This window comes from Schistocerca piceifrons, chromosome 6 (assembly GCF_021461385.2).
Source record: "Schistocerca piceifrons isolate TAMUIC-IGC-003096 chromosome 6, iqSchPice1.1, whole genome shotgun sequence".
In the NCBI taxonomy this organism is placed as follows: Eukaryota; Metazoa; Arthropoda; class Insecta; order Orthoptera; family Acrididae; genus Schistocerca; species Schistocerca piceifrons.
Window position 1 is genome coordinate 459,503,613 of NC_060143.1, and position 22,695 is coordinate 459,526,307.

Consider the following 22,695-nt stretch of genomic DNA (forward strand, 5'->3'; position numbering starts at 1 on the left):
CGCAGTCTGATCGTTTACATTTACATGCCGTTGATTTTTGGAATTTATTAGTTTCTACAGGTGCATCTACTTCCTTACTCCGCAATCCACCTGACGGTGTTTGGCGGAGTGTACCTTGATTACCTCTATCGGTTCTCCCTTCTATTCCAGTTTCGTATTGTCGTCGAAAGAAACATTGTCGGTATGCCTCTGTGTGGGCTCTAAGCTCTCTGATATTATCCTCATGGTCTCTTCGCGAGATGTACGTAGGAGCGAGCAATATACTGCTTGACTCCTCGGTCAAGGTATGTTCTCGAAACTTCAACAAAAGCCCGTACCGAGCTACTGAGCGTCTCTCTTGTAGAGTTTTCCACTGGAGTTTATCTATCATCTTCGTAAGGCTTTCGCGATTTCTAAATGATCCTGTAGCGAAGTGCGCTGCTCTCCGTTGGATCCTCTATCTCTTCTATCAACCCCATCTGGTACGGATCTCACACCGGTGAGGAGTATTCAAGCAGTGGGCAAACAAGTGTACTGTAAACTTCTTCCTTGACTGCATTTCTTTAGTATTCTTCCAATGAATCTCAGTCTTGTATCTGCTTTACTGACGATTAATTTTATGTGGTCCTTCCATTTTAAATCACTCCTAATGCCTACTTCCAAATAATTTATGGAATTAACTGCTTCCAGTTACTGACGTGCTATATTGCAAATATTTGTTAAAGGATCTTTCTTTCTATGTATTCGCTGCACATTACACTTGTCTACATTGAGATTCAATTGCCATTCCGTGCACCATGCGTCAATTCGTTGCAGATCCTCCTGCATTTCAGTACAGTTTTCCATTGTTACAACCTCTCGATACACTACAGCATCAGCCGCAAAAAGCCTCAGTGAACATCCGATGTTATTTACAAGGTCATTTATATATATATATTGTGAATAGCAACGGTGCTACGACGCTTGCCTGCGGTGCACTTGAAATCACTCTCACTTCGGAAGACTTCTCTCCATTGAGAATGACATGTTGCGTTTAGGTGTCACTTCAGTTTACAGTCTGAATGCTACGCTATTTTAACACCAGATTTTCCTAAGTAATTCAACAGTTCTGTTTCCTGTGTTGACAGGGGCGTGCTGCTGCAGGGCCGCGAGCGCTACGAGGAGGCGATGCAGAGCCTGCGGCTGGCCATCCAGTACCGACCCACGCTGGCAGGTGGGTCGCCGCGTCCTGCCTACACTTACCGTCATTTACGGACTATAAGACCCACCTTAATTTTTAAGCAATATTTTAAATAAAATTTTTGCCGTTTTTATTATTAGATTGCAAAACCAGACTAAAAAAGAAAATTATGATCATAACATGTACGCTTTTACGGCCGTCGTCAGTTTTAACTAATGAAGACATGATTAGACGCCTCTGCAGGGAGGATATGCCTGTTTTGGTACGACGACTGGAGGGTCTACATAAGAAGAAAGCTCAACAACTTCGAACGCTCACTTTTTTGCTACGTTGTCATGAGACCGGGACAATTCTAAGGTTTTTTAAGGTGAGAAGACTGTTTCACTCGGCGTAGGCTAACCGTATGTACTCGGGCATGGAGGTGGCGATGCTACGGGAGTGGAATCATCAAACACGTCGAGGACTGGCGGTAACTAGAAGCCGACTGTTAAATCTCGATTTATTTATTAGTAATGCAATGCAGTTTTGTGATTGGCAGAAGGTGGACAGGCTAACATTTAGATCTATGGAACTGAGTGCAGAAGTGTCCTATAATAGGTAGAAGAAGAAGTTCGAGAATATACAGAAGGGCAGGCACGAAACATCAGTTACAGATGATTCCCGTGTGGTTATTAATTTGTTGGGAAGGAAATTACCTAAGGAAAAAATTTGTGTTTTCTCTAAAGGAGGAAATTTTGCAATTACTCTATCAAAGGCTCCCGCGGAGGATATTTTAGCTAATATAGAGGCGGTGATTCATCGGTTATCACCACATTCTGCTGATGAAATCAGGATGGAAACGGCCAAGATACTACGTAAAACTAAGTCACCTATCAGTAATTTGTCTCGAGGAGAAAAGAACGTGTTACGGGAGATTAATGCGGACAGGAATGTTATTGCACTTACTGCTAATAAGGGTAATGCTAGCCGACCGCTGTGGCCGAGCCGTTCTAGGCACGTCAGTCGGGAACCGCGCTGCTGCTGCTGCGGCGGTCGAAGGTTCGAATCCTGCCTCGGCCAAGGATGTGTGTGATGCCCTTAGGTTAGTTAGGTTTAAGTAGTTCTAAGTTCTAGGGGACTGATGACCTCAGATGTTAAGTACCATGGTGCTTACAGCCATTTGAAACTTTTGAAGGGTAATGCTACCGTTGTGATGAAGAGTGAGAACCACCATAGGAAGATCAGTTAACTTTTGGATTGTAACATTTATTAGAAGCTTCAAAAATATCCTGCAACGGAAGTGTTAGGAGCTACCAATCCATCAAAAAAAAAGTCTTACCATTCCTACAGAGGATAAAAAATATGTATGCAAAACGGAAGCTTACCCTCCTAGAGTATATGGACTACCGAAGATACGTATGCCTAACGTCCCATTGAGACCGACTGCGAGTGCTATTGAGTCGCCTACTCAGGAGTTCGCTAGATATCTCTCCTCCTTGATACAACCGCATATTGGTAAAACTGATTATCACTTTAAAAATCCTATCCACTTTATCAAAAAATTAAAGGAGATTACTGTCAGCCCATGTGATATCCTCGTCAGTTTTGATGTGGTATCCCTGTCTATCTGTTAACGAAGCTCTTTCATATATAGCTGATATGTTTCCCACTGATATGGTAGCTCTGTTTTCACATTGCCTGTCCACGACTTATTTCCAGTATGATAGTGAATTTTACGAACAAACCGAAGGAGTGGCCATGGGCAGCTGTTGCTAATCCATTCATGGAATTTTCTGAACAGCAGGCGCTGCAGTCTGCCAGTAAAAGCCCTTTAAAGTGGTATCGGTATGTGGATGACACTTTTGTCGTATGGAATCACGGTCAAGAGGAATTGTATGGTTTCTTGGTGCACCTAAGTAGTATTAATCGAAAGATACAATTTATTATGGAGAAAGAGACTAGTGGACAACTCAATTTTTTGGATGTATCAGTTAAACGGGCTGAGGAGTATAGGGCATAAAGGGTATAGAATAGGTATGCACACGGACCGTTACCTCCATAAGGGTTCGAACCATCATCCCAGGCGGAAGAAAGGTGTCATTAAAACATTGGGGACAGAGCTAATAAGATCTGTGAGCCAGTTTATTTCGAAGATGAGCTAAATCATTTAAGAAAACTGGATACGCTGACAACGAGATAGGTCGGGCACTGCATTCCAGAAGAAATGTGTCTGGCAATATTCAGCAACAACAACTGTCAGCTGGAAAAGTTTTTCTTCCATTTATTTGCAATATTACGGACCGTACTGGGAAAGTTCTGGCCAAGTTACAAGTGGAAACAATCGTTAGACCTACCAAGAAGATCAGTAAGATCGACGAAAGACGCTCGGCACCCCTTAGCAACTTCTGGGGTTTATAAAATTCCGTGTAGCTGTGGGAAGGTTTATATTGGAACAACGAAAAGAAAATACCCGGTCAACCGAACACAAGAGGATCTGCTGACTGGGACATACCGACAAATCAGCTGCAGTGGAACACGTTTTTAAAGAGGGTGATCATGAAATAAAATTTACTGATACGAGCGTGGTAGTCAGAACATTGCATTATTATGAACGCATGTAAAGAGAAGCTATAGAGATTCAGAAACACCACCATAATTTTAATAGAGAAGGGGAAGGTTTGAAGTAAGATAAGATATGGCGGTCGACTTCGCACCAATGAAGTGACAATCGATTACCTTCAATCCTGAATAATGACGTTAGCCAGAGATAGACTTACAGTCCGCCCCACGTCACGTATGGTGATGTCCTGTAAGCGCTCTATGGAAACGGGACCTCCACGGCCTGGTAGCCAGTCGTTGACTCACCACGGAAGATGTTTTGACACTGTACCACACAACCGGCTTGTGGAATATCGTCTCAGTTATGTGACTGGATTTGTGATTTCCGTCAGAGAGATCACAGTTCGTAGTAACTGACGGAAAGTCATCGATTAAAACAGAAGTGATACCTGGCATTCCCCAAGGTAGTGTAATAGCCCTTTTGCTGTTTCTTGTCTATATAAACGACTTGGTAGAAAGTCTGAGCAGCGTCTTACATTGTTTGCGGATGACTCTGTCGTTTATCGACTAATAAAGTCATCAGAAGATTAAAAAAAAATTGCAAAACGATTTAGAAAAGATATCTGAATGGTGCGAAAATTGGCAGTTGACCCTAAATAACGAAAAGTGTGAGGTCATCCACATGAGTGCTAAAAGGAACTCGTTAAACTTCGGTTACACGATAAATCAGTCTAATGTAAAAGCCGTAAATTCAACTAAATACCTAGGTATTACAATTACGAATAACTTAAGCTGGAAGGAACACATACAAAATTTTGTGGGTAAGGCTAACCAAAGACCGCGTTTTATTGGTAAGACACTTGGAAAACAAAACAGATCTACTAAGGAGACTGCCTACACTACGATTGTCCGTCCTCTTTTAGAGTACTGCTGCCCAGCGTGGTACCCTTACCAGATAGGACTGACGGATTACATCGAAAAAGTTCAAAGAAGGGCAGCACGTTTTGTATTATCGCGAAATATGGGAGAGAGAGTCATATAAATGATACAGGGTTTGGGCTATATATCCTTAAAAGAAAGGCATTTTTCGTTGCGACTGAACTTTCTCACAAAATTCCAATCACCGACTTTCTCCTCCGAATGCGAAAATATTTTGGTGATACCGACCTACACAGGGAGAAACGATCACCACGATAAAATAATGGAAATAAGAGCTCGTACGGTAAAATATAGGTGTTCGTTCTTTCCGCGCTATATACGAGGTTGGAATAATAGAGAATTGTGAAGGTGGTTCGATAAACCCTCTGCCAGGCGCTTAAATGTGATTTGCAGTGTATCCATGTAAATGTAGATGTTGCCCGCAGTTGACAACGAAACGTCAGGAAGAAGAAGTTTTACAGGTCGACCACGACCTCTCATCCCGGAAGTTTTAACTAAAGAAGATTCTTAGTTCATAAAACCGAACTGACCTTCAAAATACGTAAAAAATTGTCATCTGAACTTTCTTCTTCTTCCACTTCGTCGTCATCGATGTCCTTTTCGTATGTAAGACGGCCTTCTCTGCCTTCGAGAGCGTTACTTGTGCCGCACTTCTTGAAAGATTTACTATATTTGAAACATTTTTCTAATAAGTCAAGTGCCATTTTGACAGTGGCCTTGAATTGAATACGTGATCTTCTAGTTTTGACCATACAGCATTCAGTCCTCTATTTGCACGTTTAGTCTTCCTAACTTTTCTCATTTCTTGTTTACTAACCTGCCAAAACCCTTTTTTTCTTTTGGTGGGCGGCCGCAATGCCTTACACCTGCTCTGTTTTCGTGTTCTTCTTCATATGCTGTTACTTTCAATTTATAGCCCGCATCATAGGAATGCCTTTTATTTTTTCCATTAAGAAACTAGCTACTGAGAAAAATATTGTATTGTTATCGATAACGCAAATCAGTTTCAGCTCAAGTTCACTGGCACCATAGACTGCCACACATCACAGGCTAGATAGAGTTCTGATGGCGGGGCGGGATGGAGAGTGTTATAAGCTTGTGAATCCCCGCAACTAATGTTCGTGGCATCGGTGCGTTACTGCTGCCGGTTGAATCCAATGTTGCCAGTTAGAGACAGGTTTCCCGCGGCAATGAATGTATTGACATTTTTCAAATCGTCGGGAATTTTGAGTCAAATATTGGGCTTTTTTGTGTTAATTTCGAGTATTAGACGCACCTTAATTTTGGAGGTAATGTAGCGAAGAAAAATTGCTTCTTATAGTCTGTAAAATACGGTACCGCTCCGTAGCCTCTTGTACGGAGCATCTCCCAATAAAGTGACCTGCAGAGTAGCTCAACGACACTGGCATATTACCTATAAAGACGCAAGGCCATCAAACCCAAGCTATATCGATCCTTAACAATTACTGGTTCCCACTTTTACTCTGATCCCTTAGTGCCATTTTTCGAATAAATAACGTACTGAATAGTCTCATATAGAGGGTTTTTCAGGAGGAATAATAACACCGAATAGCTACCTCTCGCAACGAGCTTTGATTTTATGCCTTGGGATCTACTTGTGAATAATCACAGGGATGGTCAGTTGTAAAGACCAGCTCTGTCATTGTTTGTGGTTTGGCCGGCTCACGCACTTGCACTGGAGACACCCGTATGCCATTCGTTTATTCATAGACACTTTAATTAATGATGAGCCGAGTATGAATCAACAAAATAAATTTAGCGTAAAGAATAGTGCCTTTTGGATGAAATTATTTTTTGTGAACAGCATGCCAGTGTATTTACATGTTAATGTCTTATGCAGTTCGATAACACCATTTTAACAATTGTGAGGTGGTAGACTGTAATTGTAAGTAAATGAGCTCAGCATCCTCATAATTAGAACAATTTCAGACTTTACGGTATATTGATAATTTTTACTTATGGACCGTCTGACAGAAACTAAATAAAACACAATTTTAGTGCCATACACGTTTCGCCCTTGTTTTCTGCAAGGCATCTTCAGTGGCAGGTTGCTTTGACGATTTTCTACATATCACGCACCACGCTACCTGCCATTGATGATGCCTTGCAGAAAATAAAGGCGAAACGCGTATGACACTCAAATTGTGTTTTATTCAGTTGCTGTCAGACTGTCCATAAGTAAAAATTATCAATATACCGTTATATTACAAGCAACTGAGGAAGACAGGACTACAAAAGTTGAAGATGTCAATTTCAGACATCTTGTATATGACGGAGATTGGGAATAGGCGGTGAATTTGTTGCGTATGAATTATTGTAAAATCTTTTATACAAATTTCTATTTTATTAAAAATTTCAGTTATCTTCCTAGCTGTCATACCAGCAGACAAATTACTTATTAACTGTTTTCTGACTAACTTTACAATCTGACAATCGAATGGTAATCTTGTCTAAACAGTCTGCAATCACATGTGAGGGGCGGGGTTTGGAAGGATGTAACATTCGATTCCAATCATACGTACTCCAAAAAGAAACATGCAACAGTTCAACTATTGCTGGATCATTAACGGATCATGAGGACATTCAGAGAGAGTTAGCCTGAGATATGCGGATGTCCAATTGGTTGTATCAAGTTTTCTTCAGTAACACATGACAGGGGTTAGCATATATTGGATGATTCTTATTGACGTTTGCAAGCCCCAGAAGAGCCGTAGTTCACACGGAGACAAGTAATTTGGTACAAGACAAATAGGCCCGCAAATTCGGGAGATACCTCGAAAACATATGGCAAGTGTTGAACATGTGACGTCACCAGGTGACGTACCTCCATGCACTTGCAACGATTGGGACCATCGATCTGTAGTACCTGATCATTCCAATCCAAGTAACTAATTGAAGTCGGTGTGGTCCCGGACCTAGGTGCGCTGTTTCGGCAGGAATAATTTTATTTGCATTGCGTTAGACAATTTTTTATTTACATTGAGGTAAGATTGAGGTAAAATTATTCCTTTATTTACCAGTGTCGCGGTTTCCGCTGGTTTATTGCAACGTGCAGGACAGCAAAAACCTAAGGTATTGCGTCATTATGAGTACAGGCTTCCGAACGGCGTCGCTGTGAGGACAATAAATGTGTAACTTCTGTGTTCACGATGGTTCATATTTACAAAAGTTGTAGAAATTTGCATCGTTTGCGTGGCTGAAGTATTGCCGCGCCTCTCTCAACCATCACTTCATGTGCGCGCTCGAAAATATCCACCGTGCTTGGGATCGCCGCTGAAAGTGCGCGACGACCTACGTCACCTGGTAACGTACATATTCAATATTTGTCACCCACTTTTGGGTTATTTCCCTATGTTTGCGGCCCCATGTGTCTCATATTAAAGCACTTGTCCCATAGTCATCTACGTAGTTTCGGGATTTTTTAAACCTCAATAAGAATCAGCTTGTATGTTTGAAATACATTTACGGCTGAACTGTTTGATACACAAATCGAAATAGTTATTTACTTACGGTGACCACAATACCAACATTGCTTACGTAAGCTTCAATCATGCTCCTGATACTGGCGCGTGCTTAAAATGGGCCACATGGCGGCAGTGTGTCAAAACTTTCTATCACTCGACATTGTTGTCGAGGTCTTCAATCCGACGAATGATTTCATGTAGCTCTCCATGCTACTCTATCCTGTGCAAGCCTCTCATCTCTCAGTAACTGCTGCAACCTACACCCTTCTGAATTATGTTACTGTATTCATCTCTTGGTCTCTCCCTATGATTTTCGATATTAACAAATGTCTCTTCTCCAGAAACGCTTTTCTTGCCAATGCCTTCATTTTATATCCTCTCTAATTTGGCCATCATCAGTAATTTTGCCGCCCAAATAGCAAAGCTCATCTACTGTTTCCTAATATAATTCCCTCAGAGCCACGAGATTTAATTTTACTACATTCCATTATCCTTGTTTTACTTCTGTTGATGTTCATCTCATATCTTACGTTCAAGGCCGGGTCCTTTCCGTTCAGCTGACCTTCCAAGTCCTTTGCTGACAGAATTACAGTGACATCGGCAAACGTCAGAGCTTTTATTTCTCCTCCGTGAAATTTAATTCCTACTCCAAATTTTCCGTTGGGTATCCTTTACAGCTTTTTCAATGTACAGATTGAATAACGTCGGGAAGAAGCTACAGCCCCGACTCACTCCCTCTTATGCCCCTCAACTCTTATAACTGTGCAAGTTGTAAATAGCTATTCGCTCACTGTATTTTGACCTTGCTACCTTCAAAATTTCAAACAGAGTATTCCACTAAACATTGTCGAAAGCTTTGTCTAAGTCTACAAATGCTATTAACGTAGATTTGGATTTCCTTAACCTGTCTTCTAACGTAAGTCGCATGTGAAGTATTGCCTGGTGTGCTCTTACATTTCTCCGAAATCCAGACTGATCCTTCCTGAGGTAGGTTTTGTGGTGTCACCGCCAGACACCACACTTGCTAGGTGGTAGCCTTTAAATCGGCCGCGGTCCGTTAGTATACGTCGGACCCGCGTGTCGCCACTATCAGTGATTGCAGACCGAGCGCCGCCACACGGCAGGTCTAGAGAGACGTCCTAGCACTCGCCCCTGTTGTACAGCCGACTTTGCTAGCGATGGTTCACTGACAAATTACGCTCTCAATTGCCGAGACGATAGTTAGCATAGCCTTCAGCTACGTCATTTGCTACGACCTAGCAAGGCGCCATTACCAGTTACTATTGATGCTGTAAAACATGTACCGTCAAGAGCGATGTTCACCATTTATGGATTAAAGTTAAGTATTCCAGCAGTTACGTACGTTTTTTGTTAGTCTCATTTCCTTGACCTGTTCCAGACCTCACGCCAGCCTGCGTGAGCTAAAACGCGTGCCTTTCGGCTTCCTCTCATAGTGGGTTGGCTGTCTTGCCAATCCACAACAGGTTTCAATCAGTTTTCCTTTCTTCTGCAAATAATTCGTGTTATTAATTTGCAAAGATGATTTATTAGACTTACAGTTCGGTAATTTTTACACCTGTCAGTAGCCTTCGTATTAGGAACTAGAATTATTAAATTCTTCTTCAAATCTGACGAAAAGTTTTTGTAATGGCTGGCTATCAGTGGTTGTTACGGAATGTCATCCACTCCTGGGGCCTTGTTTCGACGTAGGACTTTCAGTGTTCCGTCAAATTCTTCTCGCAGTATCGTATATCTCATCTCCTCTTCATCTACGTCATCTTCCGTTTGTAAATTAATGCCTCCATCTCTCTTGTGTAGATTCTCTAAGTACTCCTTCCACCTTTCAGCTTTCCCTTCTTTGCTTAGGATTGGATTCCCATCTGAGCTCTTGATATTCATACACCCGCTTCTCTTTTCCAAAAGGACTCTTGAATGTTCCTGTAGGCCATATTTATCTTTCCCTAGTGAAATACGCTTCTAAATCCATGTATCTCAAGGCATTCCTGCTTAGCTCTTTTGCACTTCCTGTCAATCTCATTTTTTTAGACATTGGTGTTTCCTTTCGCCTGCTTCATTTGCTGCATTTTTATACTTTTTCATTTCATGGATTTCTACGAGGGCTTTTCTTTATACCAATTTGATCTTCTGCTGTCTTCAGTGTTTCATCTCTTGAAGCTACCCAGTCGCCTTCTGCTGTATTCTCTTCCCCTGTTCTAGTCAACCGTTGCCTAATGCTCGTTCTGAAGCACCCTCTGCCTATTTCAATTTATCCATGTTCCTTATCGTTAATTTCATACCTTTTCTCAATTCCTCTGGTGTTAATCTATGTGAAACCTTCAGGTATCTCCATGTTTCTTAACATGTATACGTTTTTCTTTCATTATTCTTAAACCAAGTATTAGAAATAATTAAATTCTGTTCTGTGCAAAATTCTACCAGGTGACTTCCTCTTTCAGTCCTGTCAATAGTCCACATACACCTACTATTTTTCTTCTCTTCGTTTTCCAGCTGTCGTCTTCCAATCCGCCATCACAATTAAATTTTCATCTCCTTATCTATCTAAATAATTTCCCTTACCTAATCCTACATTTCTTCAATCTTTTCTTGATGTGTTGACACACAAACTTGTCCTGTGGTAGGTATGGTCTTTGTGTATATCTTGGCTACGATAAAGCATTCATTATGCTTTTCATACTAGTTTATCTGCATTCCAGTTTTCTTGTTTTCATAAAACCCAGTCCTGCATTATCTCCATTTAATTTTGTGTATATAACATTCTATTCACCTGACTGGAAATCCTGTTCCTCTTGCCACAGGACTTCAGTAACTCCGATTAAATCTAATTTCAGCCTATCCATTTCTCTTTTTAAATTTTCTAACCTACCTGCTCGATTAAGGGATCTAACATTCCACCCTCCTCTCTGTAGAACGCCAGTTTGTGTCTCTTGATGACAACATCCTCCTGGGTAGTTCCCGTTCCGAGATCGGAATGGGAGACTATTTTATCTCATGATTATTTTACCCGAGAAGACTCCATCATAATTTAACCACACAGTAGGAAGTGAATGCCCAGGGTTTCTAATTCCTGCTTGCTTTCAGTCGTTCGCAGTACCAGATCATCAAGGCCCTTTTGGTTAATGTTACAAGTCCAGATCAGTCAGTCATCCAGACTGTTGCCCCTGCAGTTATTCAAAAGCCTACTGTTCCTCTTCAGGAACCACACGTTTTTCTGGGATCTGAACAGATACCCCTTCGTTGTCGTTGCACCTAAGGTATGGCTGTCTGTATCGCTGGGTCATGCTAGACACTTCACCGATGGCAAGGTCCATGGTTCACACAACAGTTTACAAAATCTAATGTATTTTATGTACACAATCCCCCAGTGTAAAATTGAAATCTGTGTGAACAGATCCGGGTAATTCTTCTGGTAAAAATGATACTACATTAAGTTCAGAAGCTCAGGTAAATGGCGGTAAAGTTACAAATGAGCGATAATTTCTTAGTATTTTCGAGTTCAAACCTGCTTCTGTGCGTCAGTGAACCTAGTGAACAATGAAGTCGGTATGCACTTCAGCTAAAACTATCTAACACCTGGTAGCTGGACGCACCGTTCATAATTCACAGAAATTAAATTTCATTAAAATCTGATTCAAATACATGGATAATTTGAAAACCATTATCCTCCTATAAACAGAGTGAAGTAAACGGCTGAAATACTAATCACAGGGCTAATAAAGCAGGTACAAAGCGCGGCACTAAAGCTACCGAGGCATGAACAAATCCCAGTTTAAGACTTGCTCTTACTCGCAAAACAGGCGCCGAAACTGGTCAAATCAATTGCTTCATCGGAACTAAACTTCATCACGGAACAATTCTATCTAATTACGCGAGAAAATTTAACATAATTCTGAATTATAAACGCTTTGTTCTAAAACTCACAGCGGAGCTTGCCAAAAGCGTTCGTTACTCGTGAAGTTCAGAACGCTAGTGTCGCATCCGCTGTGTGTCCCCATGAGCCTCAAACTCTCTGTGGGTGGGGAGGAAAGGCATTCTGCCACTACTTGTGGTTTACACATGTGTAGGTGACTATTTATTCCCCGTCTCTCTCAACCTCTCTTGAGACTGAAAGAAATGGCATTGATACCCCACACTCACGGAACTACAGTGTTTACTTGCTCAGATGGAAAGCCTTTGAAAGATGCTTACAATCCTGTTTATTTAGTCCACTCTCATACGGTAGGGAATGGAATGAAGCAGGACGGACGACAAGTGGTTAGGAAAGAAAGATACGTGGAAACATTTGCGATCAAGTTACAGCAGTCCAAAAATTATAAGTAACTAATTTCTGCCAACAAATCGCAGCAAAATTTGCACACTGGCACCATGAAAGCAATAAATATTGTCCCCTTTCTGTATGTTTCAGGAAGTCACCACCTAATTCGAATCAAACATTCCATTTAGCATGTGTTCGATTATTATTGTACTGTAGTTGTTCAAACAAGTTAAATGATTAATAGTCATCAAAGACTTGCTGCTCCGGTAGATTCCGTGTAATGATTTAGTTCAAAGTTGATGTAACTCTTCAGGCATTCCCGGCGATCTAATGACATCCTGGGTTGTCTGGTGTTCTGCCGGATATCAGCGTCGTACTTGAAGCAGTCTCAGGTCACACCTGATGAAGATTACGAGCTACGTTACCGAAATATCGTGCAAGTGCGATGCTGGTTCAAAGTTAATTTTCGTAATTCAGTACATTTTCGAATTATCTTAGCAGCACCATGTTAGCTCTTCGGAGGTCTTCTTGAAGTTCTTTAATGACGTCAGCACTCTCCGTTATCCCAATGATAAATTCGTCTCTTGTGTGTTCCTTTTCCTATGTTCCACAAAGGCAAAAATCAAAAGGAAGAAAGTTGAGGAATCTTGGTGGCCAAGAAACGTTATCATTTCTACCGATCCATCTCCCAGGGAATGTTAGGTTCAGATGAGGTGTGATCTGGTGCAGGGGGCCCCTCATGATGGAACAACATAACCACCAAAGGAACCTCTTCCAGTAACAATGGGGGCTTGTTTTGAAGAAAGTTAGAAAACGTGTCTCCACAAAGGCATGAAGGTTTTCCTCACAACACCGTTGTTAGTTTCAAGTGTTATTGATACAGCCAGAGTGAAAGTGGATTCATCAGTAAATATTATAAATGGAACTAATCGATGAGTTCCAATCAGCCTAGGACAGATTTCCAATCATTTTCCTGCATCATGTTCTGGGTGTTAAGCCTGCAGTGTCCGCCACATTCATGTATGTGGAACGTTGTTCATACACGCATAAATTCAATGTGTGCATGCTGAAAGACTACGGTGTTCCAACTGAATAAGGTGTTCTACTTCATCTACACTTTTTTCGTTTGCAAGTTAAGACGGCACATGTCTGCTAAGCGCCGCACTAGTCCCCTACTGTATAGTAAAAACATGAGTAACAAATACTTTGTGGTCAGCAAATCGTCTACCACGTTTTCTAAAAAAAAGCGTCATCGTCGATTATATTAAGAAACACCTGTACAAATACCAGAATTTGTAAATACACTCAAAGACAAAAAAAGACACATCGCGAAAGAATTACTCGAATGGGACGGAAGTCGGTAGGTGTGATGCAGATGTAGAGATAAACATATGATAACAATTTCAGAAAAAATGGGACATTTATTCAGGAGAAAGTGTTTCATAAATCGAGCAAATCAATAACGCTTTGACCATCTCTTTCCCTTAAGCAAGCAGTTATTCGGCTTGGCATTGATGGATAGAGTTGTTGGGTGTCCTCTTGAAGGATATCGCGCTACATTCTGTCAAATTGGTGCGTTAGCTTGTCAAAATTACGAGCTGGTTGAGGGGCCCTACCATAATCCCCCAAACGGTCTTAAATGGGTAAAGATCCGGCGACACTGGTAACCAAGGTAGGGTTTGGGAAGCACGAAGACAAGCAGTAGAAACTCTCGTCCTGCGTGTCGGGAATTATTTTGCTGAAATGTAAGGCAACAAAGAGAGACACAGAATATCGTCGCCGTACTTCTGTGCTGTAAGAATGCCTTGGATGACAACCAACGTGGTCCAGCTACCAAAAGAAATGGCACGGCAGAGCGTTCGTTCTGATCGTTAGGCCGTATGTGGGTGAAAGATTGGTATGCCACCACTGTCCAAGGCGTCGGCAAACACGTCTTCGTTGGTTACTAGAGCCAGGTTTCTCATTGACTGGAGTAGAACTGTCTTCAGAGATGAGCCCTGCTTCGATCTGAGCCCCGATGACCAGTGAAGACACCCAGACAGAGGTGGGGTATTAACCTGACTGTCCAATCGCCATACGGCACGACTATGAGCGGTGATAGTCTCTAGTGCCATTTCCTTTCACTGATGGACCCCTTTGGTTGCCACCCGCGGCCCTTTACAGAAAAGCAGTACATCGACGATATTCCACGCCCCGTTGTGTTGCCCTTCATGACAAGCCATCCTGGGCTTACATTTCAAGAAGATAACACCTGCTGGCACATACATGGCCCTCGTTTCTACCGCTTGTCTGCCTAGGCGTGCAAGGTCGCCAGACCCCTCCCCAATTGAGAAGATCTGGAGCATTACAGGCAGGGCTGTCTATCCATCTCATGATTTTGACAATCTAACCCGTCAGTTGGACAGAATTTGGCATGATATCCATCTGGAGGACGTCCGACAACAAAATTAATCAATGCCAAGCCGAATGACTGCTCGCGTAAGGGCCAGAGGTGGACCAACGCGTTACTGTCTTGCTCAGTTTGTGAAGCTCTTTCTCTTAAATAAGTCATCCAATATTTCTGAAATTTTCACGTTTGTTTATCTACAGACATACATCATATCTGTGCTCCTTGCCGTCGTTGGATAAGCAGCTGCCAGCAGAAAGTCGTATACTCCTAGCTCACTTATTTGTTACATAATTTAATTCTTAATTTCTTGGCGTGTTTCTGGTACTTGCATTGTTTAATTCATAAATTTCGGGCGTATTATAGTATTTGAGAGTTGTAGCATCGCATTTTAGGACCTGAATAGTGCAAAATCGCGTAGTCTCCTTCCGCCGCCGAGCAGTGTCTCAGCAGTGCGCAAGTAGCAGCATTACTGCATTTATTAGGAAATTTTGTGTCGATTTGTTTGTGCTCTCTGTAGATTAGTTCAGACGTTCTTTGCACAACAGTTTTTAGCATGGATAGGGACTGCAACTGCTGTGTTCGGATGCAGGCTGAGTTGGCATCTCTTCGCTCCCAGCTTCAGGAATTGTTGGCTTCGGTCACACAGCTTGAGGCTGTTGCCAATGGGCATCACTATGGGGGTCTGGATGGGGCTTTGTCGGGGACGGCCAGCTCGTCCCACGCTTCCCCCGATCGGACAACGACTGTGGCTGCCCGGGATACTGCCCACATTGAGGCTGATCCCTCACCTGTGGTAGAGTGGGAGGTCGTCTCGAGGTGTGGCAGGGGGCGAAATACATTCCAGAGGGCTGAACGGAAGGCCTCTCCAGTTTGTCTGACGAGCCGGTTTCAGGCTCTGTCTCAGGCTGATACTGATCTCCGGCCGGACGTGGCTGTTTGTCCCGTTCCAGAGGTTGCCCCTCAGTCTGCAAGATCCGGGCGGTCGCAGAGGGTGGGCTTACTGGTAGTTGGGAGCTCCAACGTCAGGCGCGTAATGGGGCCCCTTAGGGATATGACAGCAAGAGAGGGGAAGAAAACCAATGTGCACTCCGTGTGCACACCGGGGGGTGTCATTCCAGATGTGGAAAGGGTCCTTCCGTATGCCATGAAAGGTACAGGATGCACCCATCTGCAGGTGGTCGCCCATGTCGGCACAAATTATGTGTGTCGCTATGGATCGGAGGAAATCCTCTCTGGCTTCCGGCGGCTATCTGATTTGGTGAAGACTGCCAGTCTTGCTAGCGGGATGAAAGCAGAGCTCACCATCTGCAGCATCGTCGACAGGACTGACTGCGGACCTTTGGTACAGAGCCGAGTGGAGGGTCTGAATCAGAGGCTGAGACGGCTCTGCGACCGTGTAGGTTGCAGATTCCTCGACTTGCGCCATAGGGTGGTGGGGTTTCGGGTTCCGCTGGACAGGTCAAGAGTCCACTACACGCAACAAGCGGCTACACGGGTAGCAGGGGTTGTGTGGTGTGGACTGGGCGGTTTTGTAGGTTAGATGGCCTCGGGCAAGTACAGAAAGGGCAACAGCCTCAAAGGGTGCGGGGCAAAGTCAGGTCATGCGGGGACCAAGCAGCAGTCGGTATTATAATTGTAAACTGTCGAAGCTGCATTGGTAAAGTACCGGAACTTCAAGCGCTGATAGAAAGCACCGAAGCTGAAATCGTTATAGGTACAGAAAGCTGGCTGAAGCCAGAGATAAATTTTGCCGAAATTTTTACAAAGGCACAGACGGTGTTTAGAAAGGATTGATTGCATGCAACCGGTGGTGGCGTGTTTGTCGCTGTTAGTATCAGTTTATCCTGTAGTGAAGTAGAAGTGGATAGTTCCTGTGAATTATTATGGGTGGAGGTTACATTCAACAACCGAGCTAGGTTAATTATTGGCTCCTTTTACCTACCTCCCAACTCACCAGCATTAGTGGCAGAACAACTGAGAGAAACTTTGGAATACATTTCACATAAATTTTCTCAGCATGTTATAGTCTTAGGTGGAGATTTCAATTTACCAGATACAGACTGGGACACTCAGATGTTTAGGACGGGTGGTAGAGACAGAGCATCGAGTGATATTATACTGAGTGCACTATCCGAAAATTAGCTCGAACAATTAAACAGAGAACCGACTCGTGGAGATAACATCTTGGACCTACTGATAACAAACAGACCCGAACTTTTCGACTCTGTAAGTGCAGAACTGGGAATCAGTGATCATAAGGCCGTTGCAGCATCCCTGAATATGCAAGTTAATAGGAATATAAAAAAGGGAGAAAGGTTTATCTGTTTAGTAAGAGTAATAGAAGGCAGATTTCAGATTACCTAACAGATCAAAACGAAAATTTCTGTTCCGACACTGACAATGTTGAGTGTTTATAGAAAAAGTTCAAGGTAATCGTAAAATGCGTTTTAGACAGGTACGTGCCGAATAAACTGTGAGGGACGGGAAAAACCCACCGTGGTTCAACAACAAAGTTAGGAAACTACTGCGAAAGCAAAGAGAGCTTCACTCCAAGTTTAAACGCAGCCAAAACCTCTCGGACAAACAGAAGTTAACGATGTCAAAGTTTGCGTAAGGAGGGCTATGCGTGAAGCGATCAGTGAATTCGAAAGTAAAATTCTATGTACCGACTTGACAGAAAATTCTAGGAAGTTCTGGTCTTACGTTAAATCAGTAAGTGGCTCGAAACAGCATATCCAGACACTCCGGGATGATGATGGCATTGAAACAGAGGATGACACGCGTAAAGCTGAAATACTAAACACCTTTTTCCAAAGCTGTTTCGCAGAGGAAGACCGCACTGCAGTTCCTTCTCTAAATCCTCGCACAGACGAAAAAATGGCTGACATCGACATAAGTGTCCAAGTAATAGAAAAGCAACTGGAATCATTCAACACAGGAGAGTCCACTGCACCTGACGGGATACCAATTCTATTCTACACAGAGTACGCGAAAGAACTTGCCCCCCTTCTAACAGCCGTGTACCGCAAGTCTCTAGAGGGGCGGAAGGTTCCAAATGATTGGAAAAGAGCACAGGTAGTCCCAGTCTCCAAGACGGGTCGTCGAGCAGATGCGCAAAACTATAGACCTATATCTCTCACGTCGATCTGTTGTAGAATTTTAGAACATGTTTTTTGCTCGAGTATCATGTCGTTTTTGGAAACCCAGAATCTACTCTGTGGGAATCAACATGGATTCCGGAAACAGCGATTGTGTGAGTCCCAACTCGCTTTATTTGTTCATGAGACCGAGAAAATATTAGATACAGGCTCCCAGGTAGATGCTATTTTCCTTGACTTCCGGAAGGCGTCCGATACAGTTCCACACTGTCGCCTGATAAACAAAGTAAGAGCCTACGGAATATCAGACCAGCTGTGTGGCTGGATTGAAGAGTTTTTAGCAAACAGAACACAGCATGTTGTTATCAATGGAGAGACGTCTACAGACGTTAAAGTAACCTCTGGCGAGCCACAGGGGAGTGTTATGGGACCATTGCTTTTCACAATATATATAAATGACCTAGTAGATAGTGTCGGAAGTTCCATGCGGCTTTTCGCGGATGATGCTGTAGTATACAGAGAAGTTGCAGCATTAGAAAACTGTAGCGAAATGCAGGAAGATCTGCAGCGCATAGGCACTTGGTGCAGGGAGTGGCAACTGACCTTTAACATAGACAAATGTAATGTATTGCGAATACATAGAAACAAGGATCCATTATTGTATGATTATATGATAGCGGAACAAACACTGGTAGCAGTTACTTCTGTAAAATATCGGGGAGTATGCGTGCGGAACTATTTGAAATGGAATGATCACATAAAATTAATTGTTGGTAAGGCGGATACCAGGTTGAGATTCATTGGGAGAGTCCTATGAAAATGTAGTCCATCAACAAAAGAGGTGGCTTACAAAACACTCGTTCGACCTATACTTGAGTATTGCTCATCAGTGTGGGATCCGTACCAGATCGGGTTGACGGAGGAGATAGAGAAGATCCAAAGAAGAGCGGCGCTTTTCGTCACAGGGTTATTTGGTAACCGTGATAGCGTTACGGAGATGTTTTGTAAACTCAAGTCACAGACCCTGCAAGAGAGGCGCTCTGGATCGCGGTGCAGCTTGCTCACCAGGTTTCGAGAGGGTGCCTTTCTGGATGAGGTATCGAATGTATTGCTTCCCCCTACCTATACCTCCCGAGGAGATCACGAATGTAAAATTAGAGAGATTAGCTCTCGCATAGAGGCTTTCAGACAGTCGTTCTTCCCGCGATCCATACGCGACTGGAACAGAAAAGGGAGGTAATGACAGTGGCACGTAAAGTGCCCTCCGCCACACACCGTTGGGTGGCTTTCCGAGTATAAATGTAGATGTACCGATTTTAGTCCCATTCGGATGATACCTTCGTGGTGGGTGTCTGTGGTTTCTTTCTTTCTTTCTTTCTCCTTTTTTTCTTAGAGTGTAGTTAATACGTACGTTAATAAGAAACGTCCAACAATTAACGATCATTAATCAGTGTTGAAAAATTGGCTTATTTAAACTCGTGCACAATTTCAAAACTCAAATACAAAATGTCAGTAGATAAATAAGTGCATAGCAACTGGAGTACGAACAAGCGATATGAAAACTTATTTCTGTAACCAGCTTTATCTGAATAAACAATAATATCTGGACACATTTAAATGAATTGTTTTATCCTAATTAGTCTATATTACCATCTAGCAAAATTCTTACTTTTTCTGTAGAAGCATCCGCTTCATTTAATCTCCAATTATTCACTTATAATGGTCTATTATGGAACTAATTCATTAAACTCATTGTGCCAAGAATTGATCCATTGTTCATGTTTGCCCCGAGGCTGTCCATTAAAATGGGGTTTGGGGTAATAATTTTGTCTGTTGTCACTTTCAGTCGATTCATAGGGCACAATAAAGAAAGAAAGTTGCAGCGTATGGCGTTGCCATCAGGCGCAGTTTGGGGGGTTATGTACGTAATCTTTCACAGCAATAAAAATGTTCTTCCTCCAGCTTGTCAACCGCATTAAAATGAAAGGGATCGAAATACACTGTTGTTGCAAATAAAGAAACACGCCATTCTTCCAATTCGCACGTTATGACGAAGCCACGGACTTTGAAAGTCATAGCAGTAATGAACTAAGTCTCAATATACTTAAATGTATTTTTCTTGCTATTACAGTATTAAATCACTGTATCCCGTCATCGAAGCCATTTTTCTATAAAATTCTACTAATAGAAGATCTCTTCATACTGGTAAAAAAGTTAATATTTTGATGTATACTGCGTGGGCCTTCTGTCAGAATATGCCATTTTCTAGTACTACTGGATCAGCTAACTTCAGTTCTAATACATTTATTTGACTCCCTGCTTCAACAATCCCTTGATAAGGGAATATATGTTAGCTGTGAATGATGAAGAGCGGAATATCGCAGGAAAGGAAGTCGTTCACAGGTAAAAGAAGTCCACTAGGCCAAACAGAAATCTGAATTTGAGGGGTAATTTTCTTTGATGAACAGCATTGTATTGTAGGGGCTCTTTCAATGCAGTGAAAACCAGAAAAGAAGGTAATCGAAGCATCTGACATGTGCTACGGAAGGATATTTAAATTTAGGTGAGCAGAATAAGGAGTGAGGAGGCTATGTGAAAAATCGTCGAAGGAGGAAACATACACTATCCATCAAAAGCATCTGGACACATTTAGTGGACATTAATGTGGCGTGTGCCAACCCTTCCCCTTATGACGGGTTGAACTCCGTTGAGGACACTTTCAATGAGGAGTCTGAAAGTTCGTGGAGAAATCCCTACCCATTTTTCCTCAAGAGCCGAGACCAGAGATGGTGGTGACGTTGGACGCTGAGATCTGGAGCAAAGTAGATATTCTAACTCATCCCAAAGGTGCTCCACGGGTTTCTGGACGGGCCTCATGGCAGGGTCAGTCCATTTCAGGAGTTATCGTCCACAAATCACTGCCTCACAAATGCTGCTTTCTGACAGGGAGCGTGCATTGTCAAACTGACAGAAGCAGTCATCCTCTCCAAACTATTCCTTTACTGCACGCAGTACACAATGCTGTACAATCTGTTCATATCCATCCACGTTCTCCCGGCGTTCACCAAACCCAAACCCTTCTATCTAATTGCCCAAGCGTATAGCTTGATTCATCAGTCCAAATCACTCGGTGAGCCGTGTGTGGCTCTCGCTTGTGCCATCTCTTATTTTACATCCAGTTTTTTTCGTGTTGCCACCACATTATGTTAGTTTCAATTACTGTTGCATCTAAGGTGCTGCTTTGTCTGCCTGTCACTGGCAGCAGCAGCGCCTATCGATATAGCCCTCACGTGTTATCTTTGCTGGACTATTATTACTTCCTGGTTGTCGTCTGTCGTGGAGTGAGTTGGAACGTGCCAGTCGTGGAGTTCGAACGCGACACTAGTTCAGTCGGGTTGGAGCAGCAGTGAGGCTTGGATATCCATGGCTCTCCCGACCATTGCCGTCATGCACCGCTTGAGCCGGGGACGGTCGTCTTGGGTAGTCGGTCGGTCGTCCTACCGAACGACGAGAATTAGCTCGCCGATCGTTTATGGGTTGGCTATGAGTGTGTATCATCGATTCCTTATAAGTCTTCGTCATTGCACAACCACTGCTAAGTGTTGTTCAAGTCTTCGTCCAAGGGTTTGTCACACTGTGTGTGTTGGTGGTGTCATTTCCACTGACAACTTTTTTTAAAGTCGGCGTACTGGCAGTGAGTCAGTCTATTGGAGCGGATCAGCGAGCAAGTCTCCGCGCGTCGCAGTCGGCCGGGCCCGCTGGCGGTCTCTATGCAGTGTCTGAGCATGTGGAGGCTGTTCCGAGTGATACTAGGTTCATGGCTCACCGACAAACGACATGAAAGTTGAGTGGTGTGATTTCATTACCGAAGCCACGTCTGTTCATATTGCGTCCTTGGTTGGTGGTTCGCTGTTGGCGGTATTCCTGGGAGCAACAGCGAGTATTCGACTATGTGAACATTTAGCCGCTATGTGGTGGAATTTACTATATTTGTTGGTTTGAAATTCAAGTGCACCAGCGGAATTTTCTGCTTTGTGGCCGTTACTGTTCCGGTTACCTACGCTGGTCGCTGATGTAAATTCAGACAGTGACCTTTATTCACCTGTTGTCACTGTCCAACATGGTGTGTAGTTTTTGACAGCTTAATGTATTTTTGGTTGTGGCTGGCTATGTCTGTAACGTTTTGGCTGTGGAATTCTCGTGTAGTGGTCGATGCTTACAAGGTAACATCCCCATCGCACCCCCCTCAGATTTAGTTATAAGTTGGCACAGTGGATAGGCCTTGAAAAACTGAACACAGGTCAACCGATTCCTCCACAGGAAAACACGTCTGATATGTTCTATACGACACTGGTGACGGCATGTGCGTCACGACAGAAATATGTTGTCTACCCACCTAACTTGTACACTTGGCGAATGGGTAAAAAGATTCTTCCACCTTGCCCGATTTAGGTTTTCTTGTGGATGTGATAATCACTCCCAAAAATTGATGAAAATACAAGCGTTTGTTACATAAACTGAAAATAAAATGTTAAACTTTTCACCCGAGGGTAGGTCTGAACCAAGGACCTCTCGTTCCGCAACTGCTGACGCTAACCACGAGACCACGGCGCTCCTGCGCTTACGTGAACCTTGATGTTGCCTATCATACGCATGGACTACTCAGTTTGTATATTTTGCTTATTTTTTCATAGCTCCACACAACTTCTTCCTGTTTTCTCGATTGATCTGTGTTCAGTTTTTCAAGGCCTATCCACTGTGCCAACTTATAACTAAATCTGAGGGGGGTGCGATGGGGAAGTTCCCTTGTTAGC

General features: G+C 43.0%; 1 long non-coding RNA gene across 1 annotated transcript in view; it reads left to right on the top strand.

Moving 5' to 3' along the window:
- Positions 1 to 22,695, top strand: part of LOC124802907 — a 164,337-nt gene that overhangs the window by 88,558 nt on the left and 53,084 nt on the right. The window contains exon 2 of the long non-coding RNA XR_007017163.1: positions 1,107 to 1,192. This is a non-coding gene — a long non-coding RNA (uncharacterized LOC124802907). The remainder of the gene's footprint in view (positions 1 to 1,106; positions 1,193 to 22,695) is intronic.